The sequence below is a fragment of the Protopterus annectens genome, chromosome 2.part2 (assembly GCF_019279795.1).
Source record: "Protopterus annectens isolate FY-2018-M chromosome 2.part2, PAN1.0, whole genome shotgun sequence".
NCBI classification, from domain to species: Eukaryota; Metazoa; Chordata; order Ceratodontiformes; family Protopteridae; genus Protopterus; species Protopterus annectens.
In genome coordinates this window covers 968,370,792-968,384,736 of record NC_056730.1, presented here as the reverse complement: position 1 = coordinate 968,384,736, position 13,945 = coordinate 968,370,792, and positions in this window count along the sequence as shown.

Sequence of the window (13,945 nt, the reverse complement as noted above, 5' to 3'; positions counted from 1 at the left end):
TGAAGTCTGTAAATTGGTGAGTATTTGAGAGCTGTAGAGAATGGCTTGTAATAGGTAGGCATGTGAGAGAGCAATTTTAGCTGTACTAGAAAGTTTTTGTTTCTATAAAGGAGACCAAGTTGTTTTTGATGGGTTTTCTTTATCTTACTTAGAACAAGCAGGTCAAATTTTAGCTGATCATCAATATGCATGTGCATATGTAGTTAAGATTGCTTGTAATATTATAATTAATAAAGAGTAAGCATAACATCTTATGAATAGTATGCATATGAACAAGAAATGAAATATCTAATAAGTAAGATTAATAAAAGAGCAGTATTTGTAAGGTAAGACATGTATATGCACATACTATAATATCTAATGGAGAGCTGATGATTAAATAACTCTTTGATGGGAGATTTTAGAAATACAAGTTATATAGAATAAGTTAGAATATTAATGGGAAATAAGACAGAAAAACTAAACTGAAATAACAAACTGCTTATAAGAAATATATGTATTGCATATACCCGCATGTGGCAGAAATGTGAATGTACAAGATCTCAAATGATTTACCTAAAAAATCATATAAAATACTTGAAAATAATTTGAAAGCTAAAATCTGAAGCTTGGTCATGTGAACTCTGAATCTTTTTACATATTATATGCTATTAGATTCACTAAAACTACCAGAAATAACTAATTTTGTTAGAGTTGAAATTTGAGTGTTATATTGTTGAATCAGTACATCCATTTTGATAGAAATTAAAGTAGATTTCATTATGTATCAAACCAGAAAGGGAGAACAGGATTTGGATTAAGCACATTGAACTTTTGAATACAATATAGACTGCAAATATTTTTTTTTACTCTATGGAAATAACAAGACTTTCTCTTTGGCCTTAGTAAGATACATATTTTATGAAATAGTTTAATAAGCTAAAGGATTTTTAAATATTTTGATATTTCTCATGTTAAGAGTGTTACACAATTTTGAGATATAAACACTAGTACTTTACAAATTAATGAAGAGCTTTTATTAGATCTAGTAAATATTTGTGTATCTTTTAGTATGATTACATATATGCATTGATTTAACTTTTATGTAATAGTCTAGTATGATGAGATCACCTATCACCTTTAAGTTTACAGATATCTTCATCTCTTCAAGTCCCACTCTGTTCTACTTATTTATTTAGAGATTTAGTTATATTAATGTCAAATGCATTAATACTTTAAGAATATTTAATGGATACTTTATAGTACTATCACATAAATAGGTATACAGTACACTGTTGGATTATTTAATGTTTGTGATTAATAGAAGAGGGTTATTATTAAACTCCTATGGCAGAAACAGTTTTAAATGGCAAAATATATGAATAACTTAATAGTCTCATTATTTTTGACTCTCTCTCTATATATATATATATATATATATATACACACATATATATATGGTGGATATAAAAAGTGTACACACCCCTGCTAAAATGCCAGGTTTTTGTTATATAAAAAAATTAGACCACAATAAATCATTTAAAAACTTTTCCCACCTTTAATGTAGCCTATAACCTGTACAATTCAGTTGAAAAATGAACAAATCTGTTAGGAGAAAAACATAAAAAATAAAAAATGTACAATAAGCTGGTTGCATAAGTGTGCACACTCTTAACCTAATACTTTGTTGAAGCACCTTTTGATTTAATTACAACATTCAGTCTTCTTGGGTAGGAGTCTATCAGCATGGCACATCTTGACTTGACAATATTTGCCCACTCTTCCTTGAAAAAGTGCTCCAAATCTGTCAGATTGTGAGGGCATCTCTTGTGCACAGCCTTCTTCAGGTCACCCCACAGATTTTCTATTGGATTTAGATTTGAGCTCTGGCTGGGCCATTCCAAAACTTTAATTTTCTTCTGGTGAAGCTATTCTTTTGTTGATTTGGATGTATGCTGGGGTCATTGTCATGTTGAAAGGTGAAATTCCTCTTTATCTTCAGCTTTCTAGCAGACAACTGAAGTTTTTGGGCCAAAAGTGCCAAGTATTTGTAAATGTTCATAATTCCCTCCACCTTGACTAAAGCCCCAGTTCCAGCTGAAGTAAAGCAACCCCAAAGCATGATACTGCCACCACCATGCTTCACCATGGGGATGGTGTCCCTTTGGTGATGCAAAGTGTTGTTTTTGCACCAGATGTTCCTTTTGGAATTGTGGCCAAAAAGTTCAACCTTGGTCTCATCAGACCATAACCAAAACACATTTTCCTACATGCTTTTGGGAAACTTGATGTATTGTTCAACAAATTTTAGCCAGGCCTGGATATTTTTCTGTGTAAGAAAAGGCTTCCATCTTGCAACCCTACCCCGTAGTCCAGACATATGGAGAATACAGGAGATTGTAGTCACATGTAGTACACAACCAGTACTTGCCAGAAATTCCTGCAGCTCCTTCAGTGTTGCTGTAGGTCTCTTGGCAGCCTCTCTGACCAGTTTTCATATTGTCTTTTCATCAATTTTGGAGGGATTTCCAGTTCTTTGCAACGTCACTGTTGTCCCATATTTTCTCCACATTTTGATGACTTGTCTTCACTGTGTTCCATGGTATATCCAATCCTGTGGAAATTTTTTTGTACCCTTCTCCTGACTGATACCTTTCAACAATGAGATCCCTTTGATGCTTTGTAAGCTCTCTGTGAACCATGGCTTTTGCTGTAGTGGGCAACTGAGTAAACGTCAGGAAAATCCTACTAGGACAGCTGATGAACTTCATTTGGGGTTAATCAGAGTCTCTTAATTGATGGCAGGTGTGTACCCAAGAAGACTGAATGCTGCAATTAAATCAAAAGTTGCTTTAACAAAGTGTTAGTTTAAGGATGTGCACACTTATGCAACCAGCTTATTGTACATTTTTTATTTTTGTATTTTTCCCCTAACCGATTTGTTTGTTTTTCAATTAAATTGTACAAGTTATAGGTCACATTAAAGGTGGAAAAAGTTTTGAAATGATTTATTGTCATCTCATTTTTTATACCACAAGAACCTGGCATTTTAACAGGAGTGTGAACAATTTTTATATCCACTGTGTGTATATATATCTATATATATATATATATATTTATATATATATATATATATATATATATATATATATATACATTTATTAGATTTTGGATAGTTTTTGGATGAATTTGTAGGTACTGGTAAGTAAGAGACCGTATAGTAGTTGTCTATTTGATGGTATCCATGGTAGGTTGTGTTATATTAGCAATATATACAGTTATAGTTGCAGACTTGTCTTTGTTGTTGTTATTTACAAGTTTTAGTCATTTAGTTTGTAGAAAGGAAGAATTCAAAAAATGTGGAATTTTAAGATAGTGTTGGAGGAATGCATTAGAGTCTTATATGTAATTAAATTAATATGGTGGGTATATGTGTCATATTAAACTCTCTCAACTAGGCATCAATCCATATGTTACCAGATGGGTAGCAAATTGACAGAACCCACCTAGTCAGAATAGGGGAAGCCACCTCAAGTAGTAGACCTGTAGCAAGCAGTGTACCCAGGGGATTGGTCCTGGGGCCTCTGCTGTTTGGGATATACTTCTCAGAGGTGCAGACCAAATCTAGTGGGCTATGGCTGACCAAGTTTGCAGATGACTGCAAGCTGGGTGCTGTCATCAATTCCCCTAGTGATGTGGACATCCTCCAAGAGGGTCTCTCCCAAACAAATGACTGGTGCCAGAAACATGGCCTCAAACTGAATGCCAAAAAATGCATGATCACTTTTGGGGAAAATGATGTCCCCACAAATTATCACATTTATAATAAGGCACTAAGCACGCAATCAGTCATGAGATACTTGGGAACCCAGGTTGATAGCAGACTGACTTTTAACCACCATATTGCCTCCATTGTACATACCTCATTAGTAAGGATATCTTTTTTTGTTCAAATGTTTTTTATTAATTTTTCAAATAATTCCATTGTATAATAATCTTAATACATTTTCTGATAAATAGAACAGTATTATAACTACATACAATATTTACAATTGGCCTGAAAATTAATTATTATATTGATCAGTCTAGTCAGAGTAACATCATATTAATGAGATATCATTTGTTCCTTTTCCTTTCACCCTCATTAAGAGTTTAAGTTCAAGTTTAGTGTCTCAATAATTGATAGTATTTTTCCCCATGGATTCATGTTCCATCATCTTGGTGCTATTCTTAGTTCTTTTACTCTGGTTTCCAACCATTTAGATTCCTTCAATATTGACAAAATTCTTTAAATGATGGTTCCAGATTTGACTTCCATTTTCTGGTAATACATTTTCTAGCATTTGCTAATATGTTCCATAGTAAGTAAAGATTGCTGTTACTTAATTCTAAATTATCATTAACATTTAACAAAATTAGAGATTTACTTACTACAAATGTATCTGAAAATATGGCTTGTATAAAATTGCTGACATCTTCCCAAACTTTTTTAACTTTAATACAGTCATGAAATACATATATCCAATCTGCTTTACAACTTTGCAAGCATCTCCAACATGTAACATTATTAGAGGTATTACATTTTTTTAATCTATTTGGAGTAAGAAAATATCTATGCAGGAATTTCAATGTGTAGATTCTCCAAAATTGCATGCTGGATGTCAATTTAATAGAATTTAGTCTTTTGGTTTTATTTTCCAGGGATAAATTTATTGAATGACCTTTTGTTATATGATTCCAAAATTTTTGATTGATTTTAACTCTATAATTTATTAAAATTTTATATAATTGTGATGTCAAATTTTCCCAATTTTGATTATTATATACTAATTCATATAAATGAGTTATACGTATAGGTCTATCTCTAAAAGAAGAACTGTTAATTATTCTGCATAGATCTTGCAAATATAGTAATATACTTTGTAATAAAACCCAGTCTGATGTAGAAAGATTATATGTTTTATTATATGTTGACTATCCATAACCTTATGTTCATTAATGCATTGTTGCCAGCAAATTAATCATTTCTTTTCCCAAGTAATGAAAACCGTCCTATGCATTTTGTTTTGAAAATTTCTTGTTACATTGAAAGGATATAAAAGTTCTAGCCATAACTTTATATCTATATCAGAAGTTCCAAATCTTCTAAATGAATTATACATGTTGTTTAAGTATTTTAGATTAGTAGGTTTTGTTAGATTATATCGAAGGCTAGTGCATAAGATATGCCATGGTTTATTAATATGATCATCTATCATTAAATTCTTTAAAATTGTATTTTCATTTGAATAAATAACAGTGTGAAGAGATTTCCAGTTAGAAGAATACGACGGATCTATCTAATTTATAATTATTTAAAAAATGGAGGCTCTAATATAAGTTTCAAGATCTGGGAAATTGATTCCACCTAGTTTCCAAGGTCTAATATGATGTGTAAAAGCTATTCTGTTTTTATTAGGATGTTAGTGAAATCTTAATAATAATGTATTTATTTCTTTTAAAAAATATTTGTCTAGTATTACTGGAATGGCTTGTGCTATATATATAGGATTTTGGGGAGTAATATCATTTTTATTACTTGTAATTTATCTTCAAATGTTATATATATTTTATTCCATTTTATTATATTTGACTTTATTGTGTCTATGATTTCACTATAATTTATATTTAAAATTTTTTCTAATGGTGTACTTAATGCTATAACTAGATAGTTTAAAGGGAGAGTTTGTTTACCAATTACATGATTATCATCTATTTGAAGATCTTTTTTTTATTCAATATCATAAAATTTGATTTCGTTTTGTTAAAATGTAGTGCTGAAATCGAATAAAATTTTTCAGCTTGTATATCTAATTCTTTTAATGAATTTTTAGAAGTAGTTGTGGTAAGAAGTATATCATCTGCAAATAACATTATTTTTGAATTATATTTATGATATAAATTTATACTCTGTATTTTGGGATTGTTTCATATTGAGATGGCAAATATTTCAATGGCTAATGCAAATAATATGGGGGACATGGGACAACATTGTTTTGTGCCTTTTGTCAATATTATTGATTCAGAGGTGAAAGGTCCTAATTTTACATATGCTAAATTGTTTTTATATATGTTCTTTATTAATGAAATGAAGGAGCTAGGAAACCCATAATACTCTAATACTTTAAACAAGAAATCCCACTTTAAGTAGTCAAAAGCTTTCTCTATATCCAATGCAATTATTAAGGCTTCTTGTTGTTCTCTATTTAAATAGTCAATAATAGTATTCTTTGTATAGTATCATAGGTGTGCCTATTATGTATAAAACCTGTTTGATCTTCATTTATAATTTTTATCATGGATTTTTTAATTCTATTGACTAAAATAGCCATAAAGATTTTGTAATCATTGTTGAGTAATGGAATTGGTCTATAGGAGCTGCATTTTGATGTATCTTTATTTTCTTTTATTATAGGAGTAATTGAGTATCTCCAAGATGGTGGAATGGTATTGTGTGTTTGTATTTCTATTAAGGTTTTTTGGAAGACTGAGATTATGGATGGTGGAAAGATTTTGTATATTTCAGCTATAATGCCATCCATTCCTGGAGCTTTATTATTTTTGCTTTCTTTAATTTTCTCTGAAATTTCTTTATGAGTAATTTGCTTTTGAAGCTCTAATTTTAAATTTTCTGGAATTGTTTTAATCAATTCAGGTTTCAAATCTAAATTAAAGTTTTTTGTTTGAATTCCTTCCATCTTATAATGTTTCATAAAATGATATTTAAAAGCGTCTAGTATATCACTTATGTCTGACACCTTCTTGTTCTTCCTTCCTTCATGTATGATAGTAGTAACGTTATTTATTTTAGCTTGTACTTTGACTCTTATTGCCAGGTTGTGCATATGTTTAGGAGAAACAGTATATGAGTTTAATTTTAATCTTTCTAGTGCTAAATTAGTTTTATGTGTTCAAATTTCATTAAACTTCTCATGCAAATCATTAATTTTCTGCTTATTAGTAAGTACATTTGTTAAATTATTATTATTTATTTTTGTAATTTGATTTTGTATGTTAAGTAATTCTGATTCCCATTCTTTTAGTTTACTTTTGTACCATGTGATAATTTTACCATAAATATAGGCTTTTAAAGCATCCCATATCATAACCATGTTGAGTTCATTAGTGAGATTAGTGTCTAGAAAGAATTTCAATTCTGTGAGTAGCCAAGGTTTAAACTCTTTTAGTTTCGTAATATATGCCGGAATTCTTGTCATTTGTATTAATTTCTTAAAGTTTGTTTGTATACTAATAAGAATTGCTCTATGATCTGATAATGAACATGGTATTATTGTAAAACTATTTATCTTCACATCAAGGTCTTGTGTAACAATAATTTTATCTATTCTTGTTTGGGTTGTAAATCTGTGATCCTGGTGCGAAAATAACAGTGAGTTACTCTCTCTAAATTTGAATGTATCTATTAAATTATGATTTTCAATCCATTTTTTGAGTAGCTTTGCTATAGGGGTTACACATAAATTTATTTTATTGGTGAGTTCAGAATTATCAAGAATGCAATTAAAGTCACCACCTATTATCAAGCTACCTTTATATGTTTTACTAATAAAGTCTAGATGTTTCTTTGTCGTACCTTTTCCTATTCCTGGAAACCAATAAAGATTCACTGATGTCCAGATTCTATTATTGAAGTTTATTATAACAAGTGTTATACATCCCTCTTTATCTTCATAGCTATAAAGAATTTGGGGATTAATAATATTTTTCCTCCATAGTATCCTAACTCCTCTAGTTTGGGTTTTATATGATGAGTGTGCTATTGTTGTATACCCATTTGGATTCCATAAATGCTTTTCATCAGATTTAAAGTGAGTCTCTTGAAGAAATATTACTTGCGCTTTGTTTAATTTTAAATATTTTAGTAGGTTTGATCTTTTCTTTGGATTATTTAAACCATTTATGTTCAAAGAAAGTAGTGTTAAGTCCATATTTCTTGTTGAGTTTCATGCTTGCTAATATTTATAGTGATATTCAAGTATATTTCATAGTAATGTATTTGGAACAAAGTTATCCTTATTTCATGTATCATAAATAGACTGAATCTCTCTTTTAATACCTTTTTATTGATGTTCATTTCAGGCCATAATAAAAAAGTGAAAAATGAGTTAAGTAAAGTTATTTTAATTAATATAATCCTTACTTTCAACCTTCCCCCCATCACACATGGAATGATATACATTCCTAATCTGATAGACAAAAACAAAATATCTACCAGATTAACCCTCATGTTTGATAGACAGATTTCCTTATGCTCCATTCTTGTATTATTAGAGACCTTTGAGATTATAAGAATATATCAGCCTTTTTCCCCTTCTTTCCTTTCTTTCCCTTTCTCTTCTTTTCTTCTTTCTTTTCTCTTTCTTGTCTCTTTTCCCCCCTGTCCTTCATTAATACCAATGTATGTTACCTCTTCTCAGATATATAATGACTGTATGAGAAGAAGGAATGAAAAAAATCACAATAATAAAACCAATTGACGTTTTATCTGTGTTATAATTGAAATTATGTTCTATACTATCCGTACTTTGTGAGTTTTAATTCTTATTATGTAATTGTCTGAATATTGAGTAAATCCTTTCCACTCTTTTTCCCAATTCAAACCAAACAAAAAGTAAACTAGTATATATTGAATGATATTTATAGTTCTAAATATTATGTATATAGTGAAACACATAACTAATTGTAGGATATATATATATATATATATATATATATATATATATATATATATATATATATATATATATATATAGAAATGCATTCCTTATTATGGACATATAATAACACACAAATCACATAGTTGAGTATCCTCATCTCAAAGAAGTTGAACCCATTATCAAATTGCTCTAATGTCATCTTCTTTTCCCTTTCTCTCTCTCCCTCATGTAAAAGAACAATTTGCAAAGACATAAATATGTGTTTTATAATATATTATTTTCATTGAACCATTCATAGTGACTGCCTGATATCAACTATTAAAGCATTTCTAAATCTGATGTAGATACAGATTTTATACATATGTACGACACAACTATTAACATAGTAATATATGCATCAAATGTTCAATTTAATCATCTAAAAGAAGATGATAAATAAATTATTTTCCCAATATATATTGATTGCAATTAAATTTATTTTACATAAATAAATTAAAATTTAAAATAATTAATTGAATGGTATATGCTTGTAATTTTCACATGAATCAAGAAATTGTATTACATGCACAGTTGTAATATTGTTTTTCACCAATAGACATATAGTTTTTGTTAGTGTAAACATAAGGTAAGACTCTATAAACTAGTTATTGTTCTAAACCTAATTTTAAACTCATAGATGACTTATTATATCCAATGTTTCTTTGACTATATACTTCAAACCCTAGTTTATAATGCATATTAGATTCTTACAATTATAGTAATCCTTTGTCTTTTCATATAATTTATAAGTTTAATACATACATTTTACTATAAGTTAAAGAAACATTTTATAAACATTTTATATAAAAGACCTATCTCGTTCGTTCATTCAAATATAACAGATTTAACTTTCTGTCAACAAAAACTATTGAACCATCAAGATTTGTATTTAGGATATGCTTACTTGTTAAAATATATCAGACTCAGGATGCCCACTGAAGTGCATTGTAGTATTTCATTTGTTGTGCAGCTTAGCTATTGGAGAGTAAATGAGTTTCTATGCATGACAGAATGTGAATTAAATTTCCAAATAAAAGGTATAAATATCATAACTAGAATCAATTAAAAAATATATGTCTGTATTCGCACATGTGCACACTGTCAAATCTAGCCATGTAAATTCTAAACATATTTGTGTGTAGTCACTTATTTATGCTCATCTCTGTTCTCATGCGCATATTTGTAGGTTAACACATGCAGACACATATTTTCATGTTTGGAATTTGTGGAGCAAATAAAAAGGTCTGATACAAAGATCAGTGAATTTCTTTTGTGTCTGAGATCTGGTGCTATAGAATTGCCTTAATGAGCAATAACTGTGTTGCTAAAGGCCAACTTATCTGTTTTAAAAAGGTATATTTATAACTTACAGTGATTAGCCTACCAAGTAACGAAGCCATATATGTATGACATTCAAATTTAGTTTGAATTGTTAGTAAATAGTCAGTGATATATGGCTCTTATATGCCATTGTGCACCTGTGTCTACTTAAAATATATGACCAAATACCTCTAAATGTCTTGATGTCATTGTACTGGGAGATATTATCTCCTGTCTGATCACTCTGGCACATGAGTGACCATTGTCCACAGGGTCTATTTACAGAATCCTAACTAGTGCTCTCTCTCCGAAGAAAAGCTTAGACACAGAGACTGCACTGTCTTGTGATATCACCAAATTTCATTCAAAGTTCTAGTTAGCACAATGATCCACTAAGAGAGTGAAAGGATTTAAAATAAGATAAGAAAAATAATATATTTTACTGTATGAGTATATGTACAAAGGCCACTCACTGTTATTACTTGCATGAGAGAGTAAAAGTTATCATTATTCATTAACTTTAAAGAAACTTCTTTAAGACTATTACAAAAGTAACTGGAAGAATGAAGAATTTACTTTATAAGACATGCCTTAAAATGTTAAGAAACTCAATGTGTGTCAGTAATGGAGAATAATAAAATTAACAACACCAAAGCAGTGACTAATGAAAAAAAGCTACTGAAGCAAATAAGTTTTAGTCTTTGCGAATGAAGAAAACACTGATAATACTGGGCTTTGATATTTTGGTCTATGATACAACTATAACAATGTTCAAATCTCCATTGTAAGCGTGTCATAACATATCTCTGTGATGGACAGTTTCCTATCTTACTTTAAGAGACACTATAACAGTGGTAAATTCTAACAAAGCATGCCTTTCATCACTTTTTCAAACTGTTACCTAGCCTTGTGCTTCACACTGATAACATTCTCATTCAAGGTTAGTTGAAAGACAACATTGACTTAGTTATTCATCCTTCCTATTAGTAAGGATATCTCATTCAGGGGCAAGGTGGTCATAACATCCATGTATTTTTCCCTTATAAGACTGATTATTGAATACAATGCCCCTTTTGGCATGTACCTCACAAAGCACATGCAGCAGCTGGAGAGACCACAGAGTTTCCTCACCCAGAGAATCCAGGGCCCCAAACATCTACCCTACACAGACAGGCTAAAAGCCCTGTCCCTCTACTCAGTCTCCTACAGACTTCTCAGATGTGACCTATGTCTGGCATACAAAGCAATCTCAGACCCCACCCTGATGGGACTGCTGCATATCTGCAAGTGGAGCTCCACTCGAGTAACCCACACCCGAGACCTCAACCTGGTCTCTGACATAAATAGGACTTGTTGGCAGAACATATTTGTGTCCCAGAGAGTCCCCCTTTTGTGGAATAGACTCCCTCTCCACATAAAGTAAAGTACCTCATTAAACCTTTTTAAGTGCAACCTGGATAACTGGATGAGGAACATAAAATACAACCCTAGGATTCCACCTATGTCCCTGCTGGACAGTGGCATAGGGTGCTGACTTATTGGAACATGGGCTAAATTCTTGGCTAGATGTGTAAGGGCATTAGACCCAATAGCCTAGTAACTTCCTATGATCCTATGATCCTGTTATCTTTTAAAAGAAATCTTTCTAAATATGGATAGCTTTAATTGATTATGTATTCATGTAAATGGAATGGCAACAAAAGGAAATCATTAATGAGATATCTAAAATTAAATAGAAGAGGCATTACATTCTTACAAGAGACAATAACTTAGGTTATGAAATGTTATCATCTGCTTCTTTTAACAAAAAGAGGAGAGGAACTGCTATACTTTGGAGAAAATCTACCATAATGCCTAAGGTAATGGAATCCATTAATGATCCAAATGAATGTATACATTTATAATAATTAAATATAATGGCAAACTCTGTACACTAGCTAATTTTTACTGGATAAATGGCAACAGTGGCTAAAGATCACTTAAGCTTATTACAAACTCACTGGAATGGTAGTTTAATTTTAGCAGGAGATTTTAACTGCATATCTAGTACAGAAGATCAAAGTAAACAGAACAAAGCTAAAATACTGACTTCAACTAAAGGACTAAACAGATTGCTTATTAATAATTTAGTTGAATTAATAGTAAAATCAGAAGAAAAGCCATTGTTCTTCATTCATTATTATTATTATGTGCAAGGGATGCAAACTAGAATTGATAGGATTTATGCTTCTGTAGATTTACTTAACAAAGTGAATTATTTTAAAACTATTCCTTGTCATTTATCGGATCATAAAGTATTAAGTATTAATCTATTAATGGATATAAGGAAATTTCAGATTATTTATAGAATTCCAGAATATATGATGAAATTAAAAGAATTTAAGAGTTACCTTAAGGAGCACATAGAGATTTTTTTTTTTACCTTTGAGTGATAATGGCGAGGTTAGTAAAGTCACACTATGGGACTCATTAAAATGTATATTAAAAATAGAATAGGAGAACAGGCTAGTAATAAAATGAAAGAGTGGAATAAAGAGTTGTTAGAAATACAACATGAAATACACAAAGTGAGGGTTGAATAACAAACAAAGAAATTAGATAATGCTGACGTCATAAAAAATTAAAGACAAAATATCAATCAGTTTTAATGCATAAAGTGGGGATATTTTTAGAAAAAATAAAATTGAAGTTATGTGATAACTTCACAAACATCTACATAGATAGCCAATAGAAATAAGATGTTAAGCAAAAAGGCACAAATCAATAATATCCAAATTCCTCATACTAATAAGCTTACAACAGACAGAGGAAATGCTTAATATTTTTTTTAATTCTATGAAGATCATAATAAAGAAAAATAATAATCCTGAGGATTACAAAATTGAAAAATTGTTTAAAGAAAAGTGCTACTAATAAACTTAATGGCCAACAAATTCTGCTGATGAATAAGCCTATTACCCTAATAAAAGTAAAGAAGCTTAAAAAAATGAAAAAAATGGTAAAGCTCCAGGGTTAGATGGGTTTATTATATAGTCTGCTACCGTTAAATATTTTAGAATTATTTAGCGACATTTTCAGGATAATTCAGAGTAACAAAATAATTCCTCCCTCATGGATTTGTTTTGTAATCTCGCCTATACTTAAACAAGAAAAGGATGATAAGTTAGTTCATAGGTAGGTACTAGGCTATCTGCCCGAAGACATTTATAAGCCTAGCCAGAATGTGTTGGCTTTCTCCCCCCCTTACATTAGTTCCCTGTGCCTCTGTCCAGCAGAGCCACTGAAGTGATCCCCGGGATAAACTTTCTGTTTCACATCCACTCATCAAGGTTTCTTTTGAAGAGTGTTAGCGAGGAGCTCTGCCTAATGTAGATTGGAATCTTGTTCCAAAGCATGGAAAGTCTCTGGGACAAGAATCTATCCCTCCAGCAAGTCCTGTTTATTGTTGTGGTGAGGTTTAGATCCTTAGAGTGTGAGGCTCAAGGGGGATAAGGTTTTCTTTAGGTGGAGCATGTGCATCAATTCTGGGTTGGACACAACCTTGTATGTCAGGCAGAGATCACCTCTGAGTAGGCGGTATGCAACCGAGTACAGCTGGAGTTTCCTCATATAAGTACAGATACAGTTTCCTCACACAAACCTATTTCATTATTAAATGTAGACTATAAAATATTTACTTCCATCTTTGCTACATGATCAAGAGTTACAGTAGATAAATTAATTGATAAGGAATTGATAAAATCAATAGATTAATATATGAGAATATAAAAAGAGTAGTAACTACCCTAGATTTAGCAAAATGAATGAACAAGAAATTGGCTCTAATTAGCTTAGATATTGGGGCACCTTTTGATTCTGTAGATTGGAACTACTTGTTTAAAACTTTAGAA